The following is an 11,935-nucleotide window of genomic DNA, read 5'->3' as shown; positions in this document are numbered from 1 at the left end:
ACCAAACGCAGAAAGCGGGAGGGGGGGGGGGGGGGGAGATGAGTACATTCACAGGGATGAGAAGTGGCGGAAGGGTGAGAGGAGTGCCAGGGAGCAAGCTGCCAGAGGGAAGCACAGGGCTGAGCAAAGCCAAAAGACAAGGGAAAGTCGCTGAACTCCCTCCTGGGTTCAGGCAGAGCAAATCCTCTGCCTTGTCCCGGCGGCATCCAGAGGTCCTTCCTGACAAACTCTGCAGACACTACAGTGACCATAGCTCCCTCCAGACACTTGCCATCACCCCTGATTAGCCTGGCTGTCAGGGCTAAGCAGACTCGCCCGGCACGTGCCAGCCCCGGGGAAAGCGTGGCGGCGGCAAGGAGCAGCCGGGGCAGGGCTGGGGAGGAGGTGAGCTGGAGGCAGCAGGAGACAGCCAGTGCAGGTCTGCCTGGAGGCTCTACCACCCCCTGCTCCTGCTCACATCACTCTGCCATTTCGCCTTCTCTCCGCCTGCCTCTTTCCAAGAGCGAGGACCAACAGCTGAGCTGATCCACTCCTAGCACTAATCACCCCGAGATCTGAACAGGGGGACTGGCCCAGGAGAGGGTGAGAAACCCTGTTCTTTCTGGTTTCTTCTCTCTCACCCACCTCTGAGGCTTTTGAGTCCTCTCCAGCTCTACGGTGAGGGACAAAGCTAACATGTGCAGAGCCAAAAGGAGACAGCGGTTTGAGGCAATTGTTCCTTTGCTTAGAGTAAACCAGATGGAAGAGAACATAATTCTCAGCACCCATCTTTAGCTGCATCATGGGATAAGCCACCAATTGGCATTTTAACTGGAGCAAAAGCAAATCCCTTCCCCATCAGCATTTGCGACTGTAGCTGGCAGGACGTTTTGCAGAGCGCAGAGACTGAAGCATTGTTCTGTCCCTCAGCCAGGCCGCTTGTCCGAGCAAGCCTTCTTTCTTTCCTCCCCTGCCCCAGGACACATGGCAGTCCCCCCAACCAGCATGGGGGTTGGCAGGATGTTCCTGTGCTTGTTTCTTCGTGGGAATTTTCAGAACTGAGGAACCCTTCCAGCAGATAGATGGTTATTTGTGTAGAGAGCACAACAGGGAGAGCTGCACCTTTTTTCTTTTTCATGGCCAAAACCCTGTAGTTAAAATAATCTCTGCCTGTGTGCACAGTGCAAGCCGGTGCTCCAACTTGTGGCCCTCCTCACTGATCTCCTGCTGATCCAAGGCTTAGCTGTCATTTCACACATTGCATTCATTTGCATTAGCTGAAATGTGGAGCCAAACTACTGCAAAGAGAAACCCATCAGCTGTGTGCACAACAGCAGATGCACTGCCGAGTTCATCGTTATTATAACCTAGAGCTTCCTTTGCCATCCAGGTCTTTTTCGCTTTGCTGCGTTCCTCTTAACCGAGGCCTCTCCTGCAAACACAGGTGTAAGCGAGAGGAGCTCAGCTGGAACAGCCAGCGTGCAGCTCCAAATGCCTTCTCCTCAAGCTGCAAAGCCAACCTCACTCACGTTGCAGACCGTCACCCCTTGCCTTGCACCAATGCAAGAGAGAGCATGTCCAGATGGCTGGCCCGACTCAGATTAAATGAACCTCATAGAAAAACAGGTCCAGCTGACAGTACGGGGTAGCGAGAGCTCTTAAACCAGCTCTACTGCTAAGGAAAACCTGCCCCAGACACAGATGTGAAACACTAGCCTCATTCAGAGGTAACCAGTGTCTTTTCACTGACCTCTCTTGTCAGGTTCCCAGAGCATTTGTGGGATAGATTCAGGGTTGGGGGTTTTGCACTTGCAGGTTGTCAGCATGATCTGTAGTTTAGGAGCACCACTCGGTTCCTCACCACCTCCCCCTCTTGCCAACAAGCAAAGCTTTCTAGCATCTCCGACTGGCTCAGACACCTCATCCAGCTCAGCCTGTTTGTTGATGACCTAACCTCCAATTATCCAAATCTTTGTCACTCCTCAGCTTGACCACAGACACAGAAAATATCAAAGCATGACATTTCCAGCACTTAGAAAGCTTCAGCCAGTACAAAAAGGCTATTGCTCATTTCCTCAGTAGCACGGGCACATCAAGCCTCGCCTCAGTGCAGTGACTTCCCTCAGGATACTGAATCGAGTTCAAGCATTAAGTGTCCTCGGTCCTTACTTTCAAAGTGCTCCTCAGCTTAAGCCTGAGGTAGCCAAAAGAAGCTCCAGAAAAAAAAAAAAACTGTTGGTCAGAGCTTCACCCTGCTGGGACAACAGAGCTCTCCAGAGTAGGTTTAAAGTGTACCAAGGTAAGAGGAAGACCTCTCTCGAGTTTGCTCCAAGGCTGTGGAAACAATTCCCTTGGGAGACAGGGACTGGAACAGACCTCACTGCTTTTCACTTTGAGAGCAAGGCACTTACCTTTGGTGGATCAGGTCAGGGCAACACGAGCATCAAAAAGAAAAGGAAGAAGAGGTAAAAAAATACACCACTTACAACACCCCCCAACACACGCTGAGCTCAGACAACCACCAAAAAGAGAGCACAAACAAAACCCGCGATGTGCTGGTTTCCTTGGGGGCGAAGGAGAGAACACAGACATGTGGGCACTGCACAACTGCGATGCTCAGCACACTGCCCAAGGGGGCTCAGGAGCCAGAGCCGGGGCTGAACCTCAATATTCAGAATCCCCCAGAGCTTTCCTTCCTACCTGTCCATTAAACACCATACGCACATCAAGGAAATAGGCCCCTCTTAGCAAGACTTTGAATACACAAGTGTCAGCAACCTTGAAAATCATAATTCCCTTTAGTGTGGTATAGAGCAACAAGTCCCACAGAGCCCTGGCCTGGCTCACGCCACAAGTAGTTATTGCCACATTTCTTTGCTGGAGACCTGCAGTAAATCCTACAGAGAAACAGGCCCAGCTTCCATCACAGGGTAGCCAAGATCCCTTTATAAAGGATTTTTTAGAGAATATCAAGACATTAAAAGCAAAAAAATCCACCCCCCCCACCCCACGCCCCCCAAAAAAATCTCAAAACCAACCTCTTGGAGGATGCTAAGGGAAATACACACCGAGGTCAGGGAAAATTATCTTCTCAGCAGATCATAAATAATGCCAAAAATGAACTGTGGCTTGAAGGGTCAGACCCTGGTTTCACCTTCCAAGCCTTTCACAGAACATAGGTGGTCTGAAGAGACCCTGGAGAGTCAGCTCAGTCCCAAGCTCTCCTATTTCTCAGCTTTGTCCAAGGTGCACAAGATCTAGCACACAGTTCTTCCCTGATGGGCTGGAGCCTCACCAGCCCTACAGAGGGACCTGAAATCAGAGCCATGCCAGGTGGAGCTGCCAGGTGCTTTGAAGAATCAAGCCCAGACACGAGGCTTCCTAATTGCAGACCTGACCCTAGGGTTACAGCGGCCTCAAGAATGAGGGCAAAATCCAGCACATTTCCCTGGACACCTAAATGCTGACCCCTCTGGAAAAAGAGAGGCCTCAGTCCAAGCTTTGCTGTGATCCAAAGAGGAGACACCTCAGCTCTGCAGGGGGCTGCACACTATTAGGGATGCTGTGAGCCCAGCTAAGGTCCACAAATAGCAAGAGAGAGCTCATCCACCACTGGCACTCACATTCAGTATTGTGCCACCAAGGCACGGTTGGTAGCCACAACCTGTGACATGAGCAGAAACGGACCAGGCAAAGGTCCAGTCAGGAGCCCCCTTCTTCACTCTCTCACCCCATTAACCCTTCTCAGGCTTCGGGCTGTTAGGTAACCTCGTCTTGGAGAGCGATGCCAGGTGTCAGATTATTTCTGAGAGGTGTTTCTCTGGGGGCTTGCTGTCATTCTGTTCTTTTTTCTAATACTGAACATCTAATAAGCAACACCTACTACCACCTGCTACTGTTGTTCATTCACTGATCATCTCATTTTTTCCCCCATTTATCACTGTGATGATGACTGCATTCGCTTTTGGTGAAAACTCTGTTAAAAACATACAGCGCCAGCTTTTCTTTCAGAATCACAGGGGGTCACCCAACACCAGGGGCAAGAGGTAACTCCAGTGCCGTGGCTGCAAGCCACTTGCCTCCATCTATAAATACCCTTAAGTTCTTTACACATCTCTAGTGCTGTGTAAGTAGGACAGAATAATGCAAAATATTATGTAAATCAGTGTTAATGCAACTTCTGGTTAAGATTTAAGGGAGCTAATTTCCTCTTGCTGTCACTGGCATGAATCATGCTTCTTTCTACTGCAGGCAGTGATGTGACGTTAGGTGAAATGTGTGTGAAAAGGAGAATCGGGCCCGAAATACACAAAGATGGAGAAATTTAAGGTTATGGTTGTAAATTGCCCTGCCCACACACACAAAGTGTGATTTGCATTAGTGTAATCTGACATTATCTTTCACCCCATAATACACTGTCATTATTGCTCACATTTCCATGGTATCCATTGCTTGATAGGTCCCACAGGACAGATTTTGCAAAACAGCTCAGCTCCCATTTAGGCAGCAAAATACGTGGCTGGGCTTTCGAGAGTGCTCTGTACACTGGAGGCTGAGCCTGTTTGAACAGGCAGCAGAATTGCCACAATGGGAGCTGCAAGGTGCTGAGCATTTTTTAAATTCTGGCTGCGCACGTTCCCCTAGAGGAGAAGGGAGAAATAAAGATTCCAGCGAAGGTCTCTTTATGACTGGTTTTGGTGGTGGTGGTGGTGTGGGTTTTTTTCCAGGCTTGCTTTACTTCCAATAACACAAACTCCGAAGTGTTGTTGCTAACTCTTGTGATTTTTATCGGGAGTCTTGGGATGTGTGGCATAAACCTTCAGGCGTGAAATCTTGCTATGACTTGACAATCTTGGTTCACAGTTAAAAAAAAAAAAAAAAAAGAGAAGTTGTTTCTATTCCTCACTACTATGGGGGAAAAACGAGAACTACAAGATTTAAGTCACAGGTCTAAAGGTCTAAAAGCCATGGGAAAAATAAAAATAATCTGTGATTTCTTTTCTCCTTTTCCTTTTTCAAATCTCATGGTTTTAAACCCATGTGACAACCTACAAGCACACAATTTGTGACTTTTGAATACTTGTTTACAATAGCGAAATCAAGCAGACTCGTTCAGAGAGGAAAAGATTACTTTCTCCCATGATCTGTGACCACAGAAAATGGGACTGAGGAATGTATGGTACAAAACAAGGCACTACCGGGTGTACATTTCCTGCACTTCAGTCTTCCCCAGCTCCCTGCCATGGTGCTACACCAACACAAGGATATAATTTTCGTTCTGTTTTGTTTTGGGGTTTTCCTCCCAAATTTACTTTGATTACCCATTTAAGCACGTGGCAATATATTGCACGCTGTGGAACGCACATGGATAACAGCACTGAGATCAGACAAGTTAATAAAATTGGAGCCTGTCTCTGGGGACTGAAGGCTTCCTCCAGCACTACAAGATATGGGTCTGTTGCAGCCCGCCCAGTTTGTTAAAAAGCCCCAGAGAAGCACTGATTTGCAAACCCATCCAGCGTATTTCTCTGAGAGTCAATAGACTTTCTTCATAGTCCTTGCCCTTGTTTCGGTTCTGTTTTCCACCCCTTCTCTCCCTCCCTCCACCCCTGCTTCCTCTGCATTAATCCTACGCACAGAGGTGCATCACGACACCTTCACGTGCTGGCAAACCCTGCTCCTTGCCTCCCGTGCACCTCTCCTTTGAGCCCCGCTCCTCCTCTGCTCTCCTCTCTATTGATCCTCAGGCTGCTCCGCTCCCCTCCCCGAACCCTGAACATACCCATCTGATTTAGGGCTCGACTGACTTGATAAAGAGCTGCACACACAGGAAAGTGCAACTCTGAGTTACATTTCCATCTCCGATCTGCCCCCCTCTCCGAGGCAAGGCATCCTTTAATGGCCTGCTCCGGGCATAAATCACATTGCTCTCTCCAGTGCTTCGCTCCACTTGGCTGGGAGATTGGGCTGGGAAGGGAGGGTATAGACTGAACTTGACCCCGTCAGTCGAGTCCATCCCCTGTCGGCTTTTCTCCATCCTTTCACTGCCCGCCTGCCTGGAACAGAGCCTGCAGAAAGCTGGCAGCTTCGTCTGTGGATGCATTTGAGTCACACATAGCCCAACCAGGGAATGAAAAGGGCTTTTTGACCTCTTAACTTTTGTGTATGGATGCCGTGAGAGAACATCACTCCTGTCCCTGCACTAACCTGCTCAGGACTGTGGCTGTGCGGGGATAAATCTGTGTGTGTACACATTTGCACGTGGTTTTAAACACAGTTTGTGTGCCACTGAGGTGCAATAACAAATATTTACAGAGCAGCTTATACAAAGAACTGTGGATGGGGTAAGTTTAAATATTTGGAAAATACAACAATATCTGAGTTCCAGCTCTGGCTTCACAAATAAAGCTGTGAGGGGAAAAAATGTACTTCCAAAAGAGTCAAATGGAAGAGTACATTTCTGAAAGGGGATCAGTGTTGGAAGAGAACAAGCAAGTGACAGTCGTCTTTCAGAAAGGCTGAGACATCTGAAGCGAAGACCCTGTTGGGGGAGGCCTTAGAAGAGGAATATCATAATCCCTTTGCATTTCCAACTGCTAGGGCAGGACTGTGCCTGTCAAACACGCTTGCTTTTTGTCTGATCTAACTGTAAATGAGACTGTTTTACAGCCTAATATATCTCAGTTAGAAGCTAATTTCACACACGCTCATCAGTGAAATTAGTTCTTCAAAAACACATTTAGAGAAGTAAATGTCATCACTTTCCCCCCCGTGCCAAGTGTGGGCTTCATAGCCAGACCACTCTGTCTTAGGCGCTGCCACAGCACCGAACCCAGGTAGCTTGGTGTGGAATACAGATTTAAGGCAGGCATATAAATACTAAACATCTGCTTTTCCCATTCCAGGGTTCAGCTGCTGCAGACTGTTTTGGTGTTGGTGCTTTGGTCTGGTGAGCTGAAGGCAGGGCTAAGAGTTAGGGGGTGTCAGTTGTACTCCCGAGTCCACTGGCGATGCTCACCCAAGTCTCACTCGCCTGGTCTGAAACATGAGAAAGATTAAACTAAGGAGCCGTGGTTTATTTCCTTGAGATCCATAGAAGTAGAAAACTCCAGTCTACTTGGACCCAGGGAGCTGCTATAATAACAACAATTAATAAAGAAAAATAGAGCTAGACCAAGATTTTCCTACACAGCATTTTTACCAGCAAAAAATGCTATTTCATTGAAATGGAAATGCTTCAGTGTTGTGCTAGTTATTGAAACATCATTTAGCAAAAAGAAAAGGAGGACAAGAGGAGAGGAAAGCATTTTTATACTAGAATGGCACGGCTGAGGTTTTTTGTTTTTTAAACGCCTTTGTCATGACAAATTATAGGAAAAAAAAATCAAAAAGCCAAACAAACCACCTAAAATTAGGCAGAATAAAACCATATTAAAATGGATGGGAAATGCTTGGTTTTGTTCTGACTGAGAAAAAACACATTTAGAAAGAGCAGAAATTCCCACAAATCTGAAATTCTATTTCCTGCACGGCTAGTAATAAGAATATAACATTATATTTCTAATACCTATACCTCCACGTAACTATTACTGCACTTACACACCAAGTATTAGCACATGTATACACTTCCTATTCAATAAAGTTGCTATGCAACACTCTGCAACAGACTCCTTCCCTTCCGTACGGTGTGCTCAGCTGAAGTAATCTGCTTCCCAATGACGAATCAGTTACTAAATGGTAAGTGGAAACTGGAAGACATCAAACACAATGCAAGGATTCTTCTTACATAAGACCAACGCGACAAGAAAGAGCAAACTGAAGAAACATTTTCCGCTCCCATGTCAAAAAAAAACGTAGTAACAGAAGCGAAAGAAATTCAAACGATCAGAACTGACACTACAGACTCCCTGCTCAAAAGCAGGAAGGAATAAAACAAAACCAGCCTCCCCCCCAAAAAAAAACCCTTGTGCCTTGCCATGAGAAGAAGGGATGAAAGAGCTAGCAGAAACAGCAATGTTTCACCTAGCAACCTGCCACACAATTGCAAAAGGAAAACAACAACCAACAGATGCTGAATTTCACCCCAAGCCCCGGACACAGAAATGCCCAGAGCAGAAAGCGACTACCGCTGACAGAGATCTAGAGGGGATTTTTTTTTTTTTTCCTCTTTACACTTGTTTGGTGACTCTCAGGGCTTGTCACACCCATTCACCGCCATGGAGTTGAATCACATGGTAATGGGACCATAGGCCAATCTCTAATTTTTTGTTTAATGTATTTTCAAACAAAACCCCAAAAGGCAGTGTTCCTAGGGCTGCAGTCAGGAATGCAAGAGATGAGCAGGAATACTAATGAAGGCGTGCGATACGTATGACAAAACTAGGGCGCCTAATGTTTTCCCTAGTACACTTCAAAGATGACACGCGAATAGAGGAACAATCAGGCCGGGCCAGAGCCACAGACTTCTTCATCCAGAAGTGAAATCCAAAATCATAGAATTGCCTAGGTTGGAAAAGACCTCTAAGACATCAAGTCCAACCGTTAACCTAACTCTGCCATCCCACCACTAAACCATGTCCCTAAGCACCTCACCTACCCTTCTTTTAAATACCTCCAGGGATGGGGACTCCACCACCTCCCTGGGCAGCCCATTCCAGAGCCTGACAACCCTTTCTGTGAAGAAATTTTTCCTAATGTTTAACCTAAACCTGCCCTGGCACAACTTCAGACCATTTTCCCTCAACCTATCACCCGTTACCAGGGAGAAGAGGCCGACCCCCACCTCGCTACAGCCTCCTTTCAGGTAGTTGTAGAGGGTGATAAGGTCTCCCCTCAGCCTCCTCTTCTCCAGACTAAAAAAATGGTCAGTAGCACATCCTGCCAAGAACTGCAAGAAATGCAAGCAGTTGCTGGTAACCAGTAGCTAAAGATCACCTCTAAACCTGAAGCAAGGAGATTTGAAATCTAGAAGTGTCTCCACATGAGCTCTGGTCCCTTGGGCAATGCCATTTTACTTACTTCACTCACACAGCGCCTCTTACTTGATTTGGGGCTGGAAGGACTTCCCCTGGCAGCAACTTTTACAGCCTAATTACAAACTGGGTGAAGAACTTCATCCTTAATGGGCATCTGCCACCTTTTGACTACAACGGATGTCCTTTTCCTCTTCTGACTCAGGTAGGAGAGCCTACATGTCCTTTACACTATACATAATGCGTAGGGCGCACACAAATAGCATTTGGCAGCTCCTTGTGAGATGTTGTTTCAAAGCCTCACGAGTCTCACTGTAAGGAAGGGCTCTCTGTAACACGTTAAGGATGAACACAGGTAAGCAGAATTTAGACATATCCAATTTGGGCTTTTAAGCTTCAGCCTTGACCACCTGCCAAGAATATAAAATAAGTTTATTTAACTTATTTAACAGGTGACAGTTTTCCCTCTACCGCGTTCCCATTGTTTCCTTAGAGTAATTCTGAATTTCCTCCCTCCTAATTTTCTGGCATAGCTTCTTTTTTTGCTTCACATAGTATGAAATTTCTCTCAAATTTCTCCAGAAGTTTCTCATTTCAGTACGTGGACTTTTCAAACACCGACTGATTATTAGAGTGTTACTGTTCTCTGGGCACCAAATAATCTACCCAGACAGACCACTTCAGCACTCTTCCGCTCATACAGTAATCACTCAGGTTCCTAATCACTTTGTCCATTCCCCTGATAATAAACTGCCATTATTCAGTCCACGCGGCCGGACTCCTCTGTGAAAATTGGTCCCTACCTGGGTGCCCACGTGGAAGCCTTTGAAATATCCACTGGTGAACACTGGGCCACATTGTCCCACTGCAGCTTTCTGAACACGGCCAAATATCTGCCCTTGAGATTAAACCCCCTGCCCCTCCCCAAATATCTCACGCTCCCACCAAGACCTCAGACTCCCTCTGCCTCCCGCTGTGTTACTCCACTCTTTCTTTGCTAGCACCTGCAACTCCTCCAGCTTCGTATCATCAGTACATCTCACTAATAGACTTCCCTCTTGCTTCAGATCGGTAATGAAGAACTTTAAAAAGACATTAAAAAAAGATTTGTGGCCAAAGTTCCCATTAATTATGTTTGCTGTACCCCACTAGGCACCTTCTTCCAACACAACTCATTCCCATTTATCACCAGCCTTTGTTTACAGCCTCTTCGCCAGTTTTCAACCCTCAAGTCAGTGCTGCTTCTCCCAGGGAATCTGGGGTTTGTTTTTTTAATTAATGGCAGGATGTCTTTCTTCCAAAACGTTCTCTATGCATAACCACAGATTTATGTAGCAAGAAAGATACATAAAGGTTTAACCACCGAGTGGAATTTAAAACAGCCTCAATTTCATACGGGTAAAGTTTTATACTGAAAAAGGAGCAGACAGGCAGCATCATGGCCGGGACAGTCAGGGGAAATTCAACAGCCTGTGCTCTGCAAAGGTCAGGTGAGATGGCCAAAAGCATCCCTGGTGCCTCCACATGGACCGAGCGGGTCCGTGGTGGGCCAGTTCTGATGCCACTCACACCGCTCCTCCCTGGGGCAGCTCCTGCTGGCAGGGGAGCGACTCCAGCTATTCCAGGAGATAAACAGGAATAAAACAAGGCCCTGGCTTTTTGTCAGTCAAGCTTTGCTCCTGACCACTGGTCTCCAGCAATTAGCATGGCAGATGTCAACTGGATACCGTTCAAGATGTTCCCACTCACCACCAAGGTTAAGTCTACCCTGATAACAGGGATCAGCCTCAAAGTGGTCTGCAAGCACAGACTGACGAGGCTCCTTATGAAGCAGAGAGGAAAGGGGGCTGCGTGACACAAGGAGGGTGCTGCCCTCATGCAGCCGGCCGTACGCTTGATGGAAGGGGCAAGCTTGCCATGCACAACCTCCAGGCCACCTCCATGCAGAAGAAATCCCCCCTCTCAGTGCACACCCACAGCCGGGACTGTCGCTGGCTCCTAGCCCTCTCCTCTCTGGAAAAGGGGCAGAAAGATGGAGGCAAGCTGGGGAAGTTGTTCTGCTGACAGCTGATAGCCAAAAGTTTGGTTTTGCCAACGATCTTTATCACCCTCCTGACACACTGGGCACACAGGACTGTGCCTCAGTTCCTCCAGTGCACCTTTCAGCACCCTCTGTCCCTGGCTATTGTCCAGAGATAAAAAAATAAATCCAGAAGAAGGGACAAGACCCCTTTCTAGAAGGGCTTTTTGTGGAGCCAGAGACCCTGAAATCCACCTCCATAGCACGTTCAAGAAATAGGTGGCATTGTGAAAGTGATTTTGGCACAAGGAAAAACATATGATGTAGACTATGCAAACTTCCTCAGATCTGGAAAAGAAAAAGGAGCATCTGAGCTCAAGAGAAGGATTAGGAAAGCCTGGCAAGGTCTTAGCCACTGCAGACAGCCTGATTAGGGGGATTATGGGGAAGAGCAAAGACACGTCCTGCCATTCTGCAAGACAGAAAAACTTGTGGAAAACACTCTTAAAGTGCCACAGGGCTGCATGTGGCAGCTGCTGCCTTTGCACAGGGGACAGCCAGAAACATTGAGGTGACACAGCGGACCGAGTTCAGTGCTCTTGCAACCCCCCAACCCCAACAGCATGCAGCCAGCCCACTGTTTCACTTCCATCCACCTGGATACAACCACTGCGAAGCCTGAGCCACCTCCATCGATGTTTCCTGCAGTTAGATAGCGATGGCAACGCCTGCTTACTTGCTCCATGGTTGCAGGTAGAACAACACTAACGTGAGTGGAAAAAAAAAGAAAAAAAAGAAGCAGAGGAAGGGAAGAAGAGGGAAGAAACAGTTCAGTGCCAATAAAAGCTGCAAAGCATGGCAAAGAGGCCGGTCTTGTTCCCATCCTCTGGGAAGGGAAGAGGCGAGGGCTGTGGAGGGGCCACCAGCGCAGAACAGGCGGGAGCAGCGTGTGTGCATGGCACGT

The 11,935-nt window shown here is 47.5% G+C and overlaps 1 protein-coding gene across 1 annotated transcript in view; it reads right to left on the bottom strand.

Annotated features, from left to right (window-relative positions):
• CACNA1I (calcium voltage-gated channel subunit alpha1 I) overlaps positions 1–11,935 on the bottom strand; it is a 169,214-nt gene that overhangs the window by 57,672 nt on the left and 99,607 nt on the right. The window lies entirely within an intron of this gene.

This window comes from Egretta garzetta, unplaced genomic scaffold, assembly GCF_000687185.1.
Source record: "Egretta garzetta isolate BGI_Z169 unplaced genomic scaffold, ASM68718v1 scaffold51, whole genome shotgun sequence".
NCBI lineage: Eukaryota > Metazoa > Chordata > Aves > Pelecaniformes > Ardeidae > Egretta > Egretta garzetta.
This window is presented reverse-complemented; position numbering and strand designations above follow the sequence as displayed.